The sequence below is a fragment of the Cyprinus carpio genome, chromosome A14 (assembly GCF_018340385.1).
Source record: "Cyprinus carpio isolate SPL01 chromosome A14, ASM1834038v1, whole genome shotgun sequence".
Lineage (NCBI taxonomy): Eukaryota > Metazoa > Chordata > Actinopteri > Cypriniformes > Cyprinidae > Cyprinus > Cyprinus carpio.
Genome location: NC_056585.1, coordinates 5338309 through 5352312, shown reverse-complemented (window position 1 = coordinate 5352312; position 14004 = coordinate 5338309).

The following is a 14004-nucleotide window of genomic DNA, read 5'->3' as shown; positions in this document are numbered from 1 at the left end:
ATATTTACACCCCAAATAAACTTTCAGTCATGTCCAACATTTTTCTAATTTACAGTAGATCTCTATCTTTAAGCCCTTTAAAGCCACAAGCTTTTGAAATCTTGATGTCAAAATACAGCATTTTTTTCCAAAAAACCCTGGCGCCTAAAGGGTTATGTTCCTGTCTGTTCAGTTAGTGTTTGTCAACTCATAAACATCGACATATACGTGTGTTTTGAGCCTTCCTTATAAGGTGGATTACCTTATGTGGACTGTTAAAGATTGTTAACCTTCATCTTCATCTTTGTGCGTGCTCATTCTACATCTTAGTGTGACAAAATAAAAGTCTCAAAGGTAATCACAAAACCAAAAGTGCAATGATTTCTGTAGATCCAGTGGTCAAAAATAAGTACCTGCATGCCTCACTTTCTTTAACCAAAAGAAGAGGTTATCCGTTTACTTACCTGGGTTTGTCACATACACTGCTTTCTGGAGTACACATGCATTCTTCATTTAAGAAGTTAAAAAAAATAAAAAAGCAAAGAAATTAAGAAAAACCACAGGCTTGCGCTGCATAAATAAATGTATGACAAATATTCTAGCAGCCCAGTTAAATGTATATAAGCATGTACTTAACTATTTATTTTATTTTGGTTTCTCTCAAAGCTGCAGTCTTACAGGTTTTGACTTCATACCTGTACCACTCTGTAGAGTGGCTTCTAACAGATAGTCAGCTAAATAGCTGATGTTAACACCACAAATACCAAAAATCACACTAAACTATTAATGCATCTTGATTCACAAAAAAAAGAACAAATAACTCAGTTTTGATTAAAGGCACACTTAAAAACAACCTTGGTTGGCCAAAGTACTGTGCATAAAATAATTCGCAAATACACTTACAAAAGATTAAAAGCACAAGAGAAAGATGAGTTTTTAAGATGGATTGGAGCTCAGATAACATAGGAGCAGTTCTAGCAGGTAATGGCAGGTTGTTTCACAGCTTAGGGCTGGTCAATGCAAAGGCTCTGTCTCCTCTACGTTATAGCTGTGATCTAGGTACACACAGTCGGAGTCGGAGAGATATTATATTGGGGGGCTATAATATTGACAGCTTCATAAACAAATAGTAAAATTTTATAACCAATGTGATATCGGACAGGTAGCCAGTGCAGAGAGCATAGAACGGGCGAGATATGATCATGTTTGCAGATACAAAAGAAAAAACAACCAACAAAAAAATAAACCACATCATAAATTCAGATGGAAAATAAACTCAAACAAACAAAAAAATAAATTTCATCACAAGATAAAATTCTTTCAGGAAGACTCCAATGCCACGTCATTCTTTCATACTAATGGTGCATTCACACCAGACGCGAGTGAAGCGCTAAGCGTGAGGGATTTACATGTTAAGTCTATGCAAAGACACGAATAGACATCCTGCAGTGCGATTCGCACGAATGAGGCGGCACGAAAGACACGATTCGTGCAAATGACGCGGCACAATTTGAGCGTTTCAGGCGTTTTGACACGCGTAAGACGTGATTCGCGCAACCAAATTTAATTAAAACATAACAACTTCAAAAAAAATTTCCACGTAAATCAACCAATCAGGATACCGCATATTTACCAAATCACAAATCTGAGTTAAAAAAAACTACATTCTCGCCTGAAATACTTTTAAAACTACATTTCATGACATGATAACAGTAACATTTTGAAAATTATCCAAATAAATGGTGGTTGAAATCACAATGCTGCGTGAACTCAACTGGCAGAAGCCCCACCCATGACGCGAATTCGCGTCTGTTGTGAAGTGAATTTCACATGCGAATGAAGCGAATAAACTCAAAATGTTCAAGCATCCAACTACGCGCGAATAGCGCAATTTATTTGCGCAAGTCACATCTGGTGTGAACCCACAGTAACAGGTCGGACTTATTGTCGCCTGACTTATTGCCCAACTTTTCCCGGGGTTACCTGCATATAGATTGAAGTTTGTTTTCTGCAAACGATTGCGAGTTTGACATTCCTTTCAACATGCATGCCATACGGTTGGTATCTTGCAACAAATTGGTGTCACGGTGAATGTTTGCAGTTGATATAGAGGTGTTTGTGTTTTCACGGCGGAGGATGCGAAACATTAGCAGAGCTTTTGAGTTCATGTCGGCTGTCATTCTGAGTGCTCGCTGCTCACCGAACTGTCGCGCCGGTGCTGCTCGTGTCTCAATCATCAAATTATATTTTCACTTGAAGTTCACGTAAACTTTCAGTGAAGACTCCTATAATTGTGAGTATCCTCAAAATTGTATTCCTTTCTTAGAGAAAAATGGTATCTGTGAGGATTTCCAGTCAGGATTTAGACCATATCATGGTACTGAGACTGCTCTCCTTAGAGTTACAAATGACCTGCTCTTATCATCTGATCGTGGATGTACCTCTCTATTAGTGCTACTGGATCTTAGTGCTGCATTCGACACTATTGACCACAACATTCTTTTACGTAGACAAGAAAACTTTGCTGGCATTAATGCTGATGATACTCAGCTCTATTTCTTCACGGCCCGGTGAAATATACCAATTTGAAAAACGGAATGCATAGTCGATAAAAAAAACTGGATGACGAGTAATTTCTTACTGCTAAATTAAAAAAAAAACAGAGGCTAAAACCACAGCACCCAAAAACTCTGCATGTAATGACCTAGAACGCTGTCTAAGACTTGATGGCTGCTCTGTCAATTCTTCGTCATCAGTTAGGAACCTAGGTGTGCTATTTGATAGCAACCTTTCCTTAGAAAGCCACGTTTCTAGTATTTGTAAAACTACATTTTTCCATCTCAAAAAATATATCTAAATTACGACCCTATGCTCTCAATGTCAAATGCAGAAATGTTAATCCATGCGTTTATGACCTCAAGGTTAGATTATTGTAATTCTTTATTGGGTGGTTGTTCTGCACGCTTAGTAAACAAACTCGAGCTAGTCCAAAATGCAGCAGCTAGAGTTCTTACTAGAACCAGGAAGTATGACCATATTAGCCCGGTCCTGTCAACACTGCACTGGCTCCCTATCAAACATCGCATAGATTTTAAAATCTTGCTTATTACTTATAAAGCCCTGAATGGTTTAGCACCTCAGTATTTGAACAAGCTCTTGTTACATTATAGTCCTCCACGTCCGCTGCATTCTCAAAACTCTGGCAATTTGATAATACCTAGAATATCGTCCACAAAGTCAACTGCGGGCGGCAGATCCTTCTCCTATTTAGCGCCCAAACTCTGGAATAACCTACCTAACATTGTTCGGGAGGCAGACACACACTTGCAGTTTAAATCTAGATTAAAGACCCATCTCTTTAACCTGGCTTACACATAACACACAAATACGCTTCTAATATCCAAATCCGTTAAAGGATTTTTAGGCTGCATTAATTAGGTAAACCCGGAACCGGGAACACTTCCCATAACACCCGATGTACTTGTTACATTGTTAGAAGAATGGCATCTACACTAATATTAGTCTGTTTCTCTCTTATTCCGAGGTCACCGTAGCCACCAGATCCAGTATGTATCCAGCCCAGATGGTGGATCAGCACCTAGAAAGGACCTCTACAGCCCTGAAAGACAGCGGAGACCAGGACTAGAGCCCCAGAGACAGATCCCCTGTAAAGACCTTGTCTCAGACGACCACCGGGACAAGACCACAGGAAACAGATGATTCTTCTGCGCAATCTGACTTTGCTGCAGCCTGGAATTGAACTGCTGGTTTCGTCTGGTCAGAGGAGAACTGGCCCCCCAACTGAGCCTGGTTTCTCCTAAGGTTTTTTCTCCATTCTGTCATCGATGGAGTTTTGGTTCCTTGCTGCTGTCGCCTCTTGCTTGCTTAGTTGTGGACACTTCATTTACAGCAATATCGTTGACTTGATTGCAAATGATTGCACAGTTACTATTTAAACTGAACTGAGCTAGCATGATGACATCACTGAATTCAATGATGAACTGCCTTTAACTGTCATTTTGCATTATTGACACTGTTTTCCTAATTAATGTTGTTCAGTTGCTTTAAGACAATCTGTTTTGTATAAAGTGCTATATAAATAAAGGTGACTTGACTTGACTTTTATGTTGTGTATGACTAACCTCTCAAAGGACTTCATCATGATTGGAGCCAGCGCTATGGGACGGTAGTCGTTTAGACAGGACACAGGTGATTTCTGTGGTACCGGTATGATGGTTGTGGATTTGAGACATGTGAGGACGACTGCCTGGCTCAGCGAGGTGTTGAAGATATCTGTTAGGACATCTGTCAGCTGTGCAGCACAGTCTTTCAGTACATGGCCAGGTATGTCGTCAGGACCCGCAGCCTTGCGTGGGTTAATCCTAGATAGGGTCTTCCTTACATCGACTGGAGACAGACAGAGCACCTGGTCATTGGGAGGTATGGGCCGTTTTTGTGCAGGTGTGTCATTCTGCATTTCAAACCGTGAATAAAAGTGGTTGAGTGCATCTGGGAGGGATGTGTCATCATCACAGGCCTGTGGCGGGGGCTTGTAGTCAGTGATGGTCTGAATGGCTTGCCACAGGCTCCGTGTGTCTCTGCTGTCTGTGAAGTGATTGTTGATTTTTTGAGCATATGACCATTTTGCATTTTTGATGCCACAGGACAGATTGGCTCTTGCTGTTTTGAGGGCTGCTTTATCTCCTGATCTGAATGTTTCATCTCTGGTCTTTAGCAGCCCACAAACCTCTGCTGTCATCCACGGCTTTTGGTTTGCACGTGTGGTGATGGTCTTGGTGTCTGTAACATTGGTGTCTTGGTGGCAGCCTCTTTAAACACGTTCAAGTCTGTGCACTGAAAGCAGTCCTGTAGTTTTGAGGTAGCATCATCTGGCCAAACTGTGATGAGTTTTTGAATCGGTTTAGTGAGTTTCAGAAGTGGTCTGTATGCTGGAATTAGCATAACAGAGATGTGATCCCAGAACACATGATACGAGACCAGTAAATCCTTGTATGCGTTCTCAATGTTGCTTCTTTGCGTGCCATTGCTGCCACTTGCGGTTTTGAAGATAAAGCTGACGACATGATACGAGACCAGTTACTTGAACATTTGTGTAGTGACAGTATCAGAGAAAGGCTGTTACTGGAGTCAGACTTCACACTAGATACAGTGTAATGCTTGCAACGCAGATGGAAGTGGCAGCTGATCAAGCTAAAAAAAAATGGTCTCAGACAGAGGAACCACAGAAAGGGGAATCCCAGTGCAGGTTGTGCGTTCCAAATCACACAAAAATATGAACAACAGCCCCATCGCCCAGCCAAGCCTCATGCCACCACTCCCCCACCACTGCCCCATGTAAGTCCTGCTTTAGATCTGGCTCTGATAAGCACTCCTCTCAGTGTCCTGCTGCAAATGCTCAATGCAAATCTAGTAATAAAAGGGGTCATTTTGCCCGTTTATGCCGTTCCGCCCCAACTAGCAAAGTGCATGAGGTGCAGTTACCTGATGTAACCATACTGTATTTGGACAATTCTGATAAAGCCCTGAAAAGACTGTTCTGCGATGCTACTGTTCCCACACCTGCTTCTGTTGCCAAGGAGATACGTCTTATTGTAGATACAGGTTCTGCTGTCTCCATACTGCCGCATCACATCTACAAGCAACATTTTAGTCTCACCCCATTATCTCTACCTGCAGCTAGACTTGTGACCTACACACAAACACGTATACCAGTACTTGGATGTCTCCATGCTCAGGTGCTTGTAGAAAATTCTAGTGCTCCAGCCACATTCTTTGTAGTAGAGGATGGCACTGCATTATTAGGTATGGACTTAATCAGTAGCCTGCATCTCTCCGTTAATGCTGATACAGCCATGCCAGTCACCCCTGTCTTACCCACAATTGTGACCGCAACCTTTCTTGCACCCCCACCTGAGATAGGATGTGTAAAACAGTTCGTACATAAAGTAAAAATATATTATTGAAGTTGCATGTGCTCTTTTTATATCCAACGAAGAAGAAGAAAAAAACAAAGAAGAAGAATGAATGAATAACAGAACTGTAGTGACACAACTACATGGCAATACAACAGTGACACCTATTGGCAAATTACTATATTACAACACTCCCACTTAATTTTACAATAGGACTAAGCCATTTCTTAGTAAATTATATTAACCAAAAAAAAAATTATGCCATGTTATACTGGTTTACACCGTGACATATTTAACACTAAACACATTCTAGCCCTTTAAAGTCAGACTAAACAGAATTAAATGAAACAAAGTCCAATCTCACTCCTAAGATACTCAAACTTCTGCCTCACCAATGGCTTGGTCAAGATGTCAGCCTTCATGTCATCTGTGGGACAATATTGCAGTTGTATTTGTCCATTCTGCACACATTCACGAATGTAATGGTAGCGAATGTCAATGTGCTTGGTTCTTGAATGATCAACTGGATTCTTTGCGATTGCAATGGCTCCTTGGTTGTCCTCCAGGATGACCACAGGAGTAGCATCCATTCCAAGATCACTCAGTAGTCGTCGTAAGCCAGGTACATTCATGAGCTGCTTGGCTAAGTGCAACATACTCAGCCTCCGCTGTTGAAAGAGCAACAGTTGACTGTTTCTTGCTGAGCCAACTCACCGCTCCTCCACCCAGTAAGAACACATTTCCGGTTGTGTAGAGCGACGATCGTCCTGGTCTCCTGCCCAGTCAGCATCTGAGAAACCGACCAAAGTTCCAGACTCTGACCGCTCATACTTGAGAGCGAGATTCAGTGTACCCTTCAAGTACCGTAGAACTCTCTTCACTGTAGTCAGATGTGAAACATTTGGATTTGCATTGAACTTTGACACAACGCTCACAGCTTGTGCTATGTCCGGCCGTGTGAGCCATCGCAGCATACAGTAGACTACCAACCATAGACTGGTAAGTACTTGGGTTCACAGGCTTGCTGACACCATCATCCCTTTTTAGCTTTACATTTGCATCAGCTGGAGTTGCAACAGGGTTTGCATCATGCATACCATACCTTCTGAAGAACGGCTTCAATGTAATGCTTCTGATGAAGAAACAAACACAGTTTTTGTCTTTGTCTTGGATGACAGAGATTCCCAAGATGTAGGACAGTTCTCTCATGTCCTTCATCTTGTAGCGCTTCTTAAAAGCAAGTTTCAGCTCTTCCATGCTTTCCATCGACTCTGTGATCAGAATTAGATCATCAACATACACAGCTAATATCTCCAGCTCCTGTGGAGATCTCACGAACACACACGGGTCTGATGTACTCTGTTTGAATCAATGTTCTTCATGAACCCTTTGAAAGTTTTGCTCCAGCAGCGAGGGGACTGCTTCAGTCCATATATTGACTTCTTCAGCTTGCACACCAACTTTCTTCTCCTGGTCTGATGTATCCCCCTGGTTGCTCCATATAGATTTCCTCATCCAGGTGTCCATTTAGAAATGCGGTTACCACATCCATCTGATGCACATGCATGTTATTCTGGATTGCAAAGGACAGCAACGTACGTATTGAGCTAAAACGTACCACGGGTGAAAAAGTTTCATCGTAGTCAGCACCATACTTCTGTGAGTAACCCTTAGCCACAAGTCTGCACTTGTATCTCTCCACTCGTCCGTCACTATGATGCTTGACTTTAAACACCCATCTTGATCCTATGACTTTCCGATCCTTTGGTAGTTTCACTAAATCCCATGTCTTATTTTCCAGCAGTGATTCATATTCCAAGTCAGCAGCCTCCTGCCATTCCTTTGCATTTGGACTCATCATTGCCTCTTTCAGTGTGCTTGGTTCTGCAACACAACAAACAGTAGCATAATGATCAACAGTCACCAGGTCGGCAAACTCATCATAGCCATATCTCTTAGGTGGTTTTCTGATTCTGCCACCTTCTCTAGCAGTTTCCATCGACAGTAGCATCGACTGGGGTTCTCTCGTCAGTTTTCATGATAACTTCATTCTCCGAACAAGAAATATCCACTTCTTGTTTCAAGTCAAAGTTGACTCGTTGAAGATCACATCCCGACGAATTAGAATCCTTCTTTTTTCTTCGTCAAACAAGCGATAGCCCTTGGCATTGTTGGCATATCCCACGAAACGAAGCTTCACAGCCTTTTTGTCCAGTTTTCTTCTTTCAATGTCTGGGACATATGCATAAGCTACGCAACCAAACACTTTCATGTGACTCACATTGGCTGTTTGTCGCTCCATTTCTGGTAGGGCGTCACTTGTTTCAGAACAGATGTGGGGAGTCTGTTCTGTATGTAAGCTGCGGTTGCTACAGCCTCTGCCCAGTAAGACTTTGTTAATTTAGCGTGAGAGAGCATGGTTCTCGCTGCTTCAATTAATGTCCTATTTTTTCTTTCTGCAACACCAATTTTGCTGAGGTGTGTGAGGTACAGTTGTCTCATGGTGGATACCTTGAGCCTTCAAGTATTCTTGAAATTATTTGGATGTGTATTCCCCACCATTATCCGTTCTGAGTCTTGCTATTTCTGTCCGCACTCATTGGATAATATTTTCTCAAATTCCTTGAATTTGCAAAGAACTTCACTCTTCTGTTTCATAAAGTACACCTTGCAACATCTAGAATAGTCATCAATAAAAGTCACAAAGTACTTTGATCCACCTATAGATTCAGTCTGCATGGGGCCGCAGACGTCACTATGAACCAACTGTAGTTTACGTTTGGAACGGATTTCTCCCACTGGCTTATGTGGCTTTCTAGACAGCTTGCCTTCCACACACATGCTTCACAGAATGGAACTTCTTTCTCTGCAGGATAGTCCACTCCATTCACCAGTTTTTTAAGTTCCTTCAACTTAGTGGTGTGGACCCAGTCGCTGATGCCACAAGCTGGTTGCTACTAATGCACTTGATGCACAGTGACAGGTGGGCGAACTTCCCTCAACATCCAGCTGATACAATCCATCAGATCTTTGTGTTCCCATTCCTCTGAGATTTCCATTTTTATCACGGATGTAACAGCGAGACTTCTTGAACTGCACCGTATTTCCTTTTTTTACAGCAGCTCCCACTGAGAAGAGATTCCCGGATAACTTGGGAACATACAGCACATCAAACATTGTGACATTTTTTACATCACTGATTTTTAATGCCATTCTCAGTTTAACATTACCAAGTCCTAGAGCATCAACCACTCTGCCATCACCAAGTTTCACAGACTGTGTTTTTTGAAAAATTTCTGGTAGTCTTGAAGAATTTCTTCATGACACGTCATGTGCTTTGAAGCTCCAGAGTCGATCAACCACTCTACCTGTTGTGTCATCTTATCCTGATTTGCCTCTCTGGTGACGAAGGCACTCTCAGACGAGTCTTCATCATGTTCACATGTTACATTTTTGGCTTTGTGAGTTTTAGTCTGTTTTTTCTTACTTGGACAGTCACGCTTGATATGTCCTTCTTTCCCACACTTGTAACATCTCCACGAGCCCGGATCTGTCAGCTCTCACTGCCTTGGAGTTAGCCTGCATATCACTACGAACTTGTGTTGACATTGCTGATGCGCCTCCAGACGCAGCACCACTGGACATAGCACCACCATAGTTACCATCAGCAGACACTCGTTTTTGTTCTTCATTTATTAATGCTTGCTGAACAAACTGCAGTGTTAAACTGTCCAACTTAGTTTCCAGTGCAGTAACAATTGTAGCATAGCTTGCTGGCAAGCTACCCAGCAATGTTACAATCTGGTCCTCCTCTTCAATCACCGCACCTATTGCCCCTAGCTGGTCAGTTAGCTCCTTCATTCGTTTCAAATGTTCAGTTATGTTTTCTCCCTCCTTCATTTCACATCTAAAGTATTTTTTCTTCAGAAACAGCTTGTTTGCAAGAGTGTCTCTCTCAAAATGTCCTTTTAGCGTGTACCACGCTTCCTTAGGGGTCTTACAGCTTGTTATCAGGTAAAACTGAGACGTAATCACATTCAGCACCAACACAGAAAATGCTTTTTTCTTTCCGTTTTTCAAATTTCTGCTCTTGCCTGTGCATTTGCTCCTTCTGCCACGTTGTCAGTCTCCATCACCATGCCCCATAGTCCTTTAGCTTTCATCAAATGTTCCATTTGAAATTTCCACGTTGCCCAGTTCTCTGGCCCACTCAGCTTTTCAATAAACAGTTTATCCTCCATTGTGAGTTCCACAACACTGTCTATTTCACAAAAAAAATTGTGTAAAACTACCTCTTTTTTGCTTTAGCGAAGATCTGGGCCCATAACCTATTGAAGTTGCATGTGCTCTTTTTATATCCAACGAAGAAGAAGAAAAAAAACAAAGAAGAAGAATGAATAACAGAACTGTAGTGACACAACTACATGGCAATACAACAGTGACACCTATTGAAAAAACAATAAAATACAAAATATATCCTACAGTCCAACCCATCTGTCAGAAACTGCGGAAAAAGAGAAAGAGAATGATGTGCGCGGCAGTGCACCAAATGAGTCGCAGTAGACACTGAATATTTTAATGGTTGCGGATGAAATAGCTCTAATTGAGAGCCAACGTAATGACATGTGAAATAAAACATCATCATGAATTAAAGAAGTGTGGCTTGATTAAGTGCTGGAAATAGCAGAAGATGGGCACAGAATCGTAACAAAACTCAGAGACATTTACAGTCACACACAGGTGTAGTGTGCAAACTGTACTTCATAGGGATGTTTAGATAGCGATAGAAGAATTCACGTTCACGTTTTTTAAAAATATATATTTAACTTACAAATCTCAGTTTAAATGCTTCAATTTTTCTATTCTAATCTATTCTATTCTATTATATTCTATTCTATTCTGTCAGTTTAAATGCTTCAGTTTGTTTTGATATTGTATTATGTCAATTGTTTTTTTTGTTTTTTTTATGGAGTCTCTTATGCTCATCAGGGATGTATTTATATGATCGAAAACTACAGAAAACATATATATATATATATATGGAATCTGTGATACTTTTCTTTGATTCTTTAGTTAATAAGAAGTTAAAAAAAGAACAGCATTTATTCAAAATATAAATATTTTTCTAAAATTATGTCTTTACTATCACTTTTTATCACTTTTTATCCATTTATCAAATTCTTGCTGAATAAAAGTATTAATTTCTTAAAAAATCTAAATGACAGATTAAAAAAAAAAAACTTTTGAATAGTAGTGCATATTGTATCACAAAATTTCTAATTAGAAAAGACACTGTTCTTTTTAACTTTTTATTTATCAAAAAATCCTGAAAAAGTATCACAGGTCCAAAAAAAATATTGTTTCCAACTTTGACTATAAATCAGCATATTAGAATGATTTCTGAAGGATCATGTGACACTGAAGACTGGAGTAATGATGCTGAATATTGCTTTTCTTCATAGGAATAAATTATATTTTAAAGTATATTAAAATAGAAAACTTTTATTTTAAATTTCAATAATATTTCACAATATAATTTGAAAGTTTGAAGTTTTCTCAGGTAACCTAAAATGTACATAATTTAGTCACAGGTCAAATTAAATACAAATAGCACATTAAAGTTCAAAGTTACACACTTTTTTGTGCACGCACTGTACAGGTCTGGTATAAAGAATGTTTTTGCTCAGGTGGCCAAAATGTCCGCCTAATAGAGAAAAGTTTTGCTCAGCAAGAAAAAAAATTAGAGGGAACACCGGTGGTAGCCCCCATGCGCGAGTGTGCCAAGGACAAAGAGACTTTCACATGGTCTGAAGCTGCACAGGCCAGTTTTGATCATGTGAAACAGCTCCTGGTGTGAAGCTCTGCCCTAGCCCTGTACGACCCCTCCCTTCGCTCTGTCATCTCAACTGATCCTTGTGATTATGGACTGGGAACGGTGTTTTCCCAAATTCAACGAGACGGCATAGAGAAACCAGTGGCTTTTGAATCGGGTACTTTGACAGTGACAGAGAGTAAATATTCAGTCGTGGAAAAAGAGGTGTGTGTGGGTTACGAAGTGGCGCACATATTTGTGGGGTACACATTTTACCTTACGACCACCAAGCTCTTATGGCATTGCTTACTACAAAGGGAATGAATAGAACATTGCCCGCTGGTTGGCATGCCTGCTTTGTTTTGACTATGAGGTTGTCTATAAACCAGTTGCACAAAATCACACCGTGGACTGCCTTTCCCACCTCCCTCTGCACAGGCCAGCAGATGTATCCACAGATATGGAACCAGAACTCTCAGCAAACAGACAGATCAGCCATGGGTGGCCTTCCTCAATACGTGCTGTTTCCCAAAATCTAATGCCTTACTGTAAGCTGAGGGATGAGTTTTCAGTCCAGTGTCTTTACATGTTCCATGGTGCCAGACTTGTGGTGCCTGTCTCATTGCGCCACACTGATCACCCTGGCCCATGAATGTCATCAGGGTATTGTACGCACTAAACAGCGTCTGTGTGACCTTTACTGGTGGCCTCATATGGACTCCCAGGTGCAGGCCTGCATGCACGTACACCATCTTTTTCTCAAGGAGAGAAAGTGAGGGTCAAAATTCCTCGCTTTGTTTCTAAAGCACACCCTAAATTCTCTGCTCCCTTAACTGTGGAAGAGTGTGTGGGACCAAACACCTTTCTTCTAAGCGATGGGAAGAGATGGAACGCCACACACTTCTGCCTCCGCACCTGAGAGTGGAGGTCTGGACTGTACTCCAACTGTAAGAGTACAACCTTCAACCTCGACACAACCCACTCTGAATACTCCTCCAAAACAGTCACGTTTGAGATCGAAACCTAAGTGGCATAAGGATTACATAATGTGATTGACTAAGATTGGAAGTGTATATAATTGCTTTTGCTTTGTTTTTGCACAAGGTTAAACATATTCCTTGCAAGTGTTCTGAGTTTCATGTACGTGAAATAATTTAATTTCACTTGTTATTGCCAGATATTTATTATGATTATACTGATGTCTTCTTAAGTGACCGTTGTTACTGCCTTAAGATAATAATTCTGTTTGTCTAGAAGTATGTTTGTTACTGAAGAAATGTTCTTTACAGAGAGGGATTCTGCACATGAATGCTAGGTGGCAGTATAACAACATGATAAGTAACAAGATACAGAGAGAGATTACGAGAGTTCTGATGATTGCTGTGACTTGTCTGGTGGTCTTTGTAGGAATAAAGTCCCCATTGTTTAGAGTTAGTCCTGGCCTCGGTCCTTTTCATCTGCAACACACTGTGACTGCACTTTTATCTGTCTGTTTTATGAGAAATGGTTAGGTTTAAGGTAGTGATCAAAAATGTTTATGAAAGTATAAAGATATAAATCTAATTTTAGCCATATATTTACTAGCTAGTTACAAAGATAAGAGACACATAAGGCAAGCAATAGGCATGGTTTAATTTTTGACAGGAATGAAAATGAGGCTGTGAGGGACAGAAGTGCAGTGCATTCAATGGATCGTGCTATAGTTTTACAACATACCTGTTAGGGTTATGTTTAGTTTTTGTTCTGATTTTCATTGTGCTTTCAGTTCACCTGTGACCTTATTATACTTTAACTCCTAATTCTCAATTCGTTCACCTGTGTTTGATTAATTAACTCATTAGTTATTTTGTTTGCTCCCCCTCAAATACTCTCAGTTCTCCCCTTACGAAAAAGAAGTTTATTCAAGTGTGCTATTAGTATACTTATTTTAAACTAAAAAATAGGAAAGTATACTTTTAGTTTACTTTTTATGTACTTCTCAGAAATGGTCTTTATGTACTTCTAAGATATATACTTATAATGACAATTAAGTATACTTGACTTATACTTACAAAAACTCAAAATATACTTGAACTTTACTTAAGTATACTTAATAAAATAAACTTGAAGTATACTACTTTTTGGTAAGGGTCCCCTTAACCTTTGTCTGTTCTACTTTAAGTTGAGTTGTGTGTGTCTTGTGATTCTTTGAATTAAAACACGATTACTGGTTTTGCAACCATTTGCCTTCGTCTGCCTTCCTTGGACACAACCGTAACAGAAGAATGGACCAAATAAGGA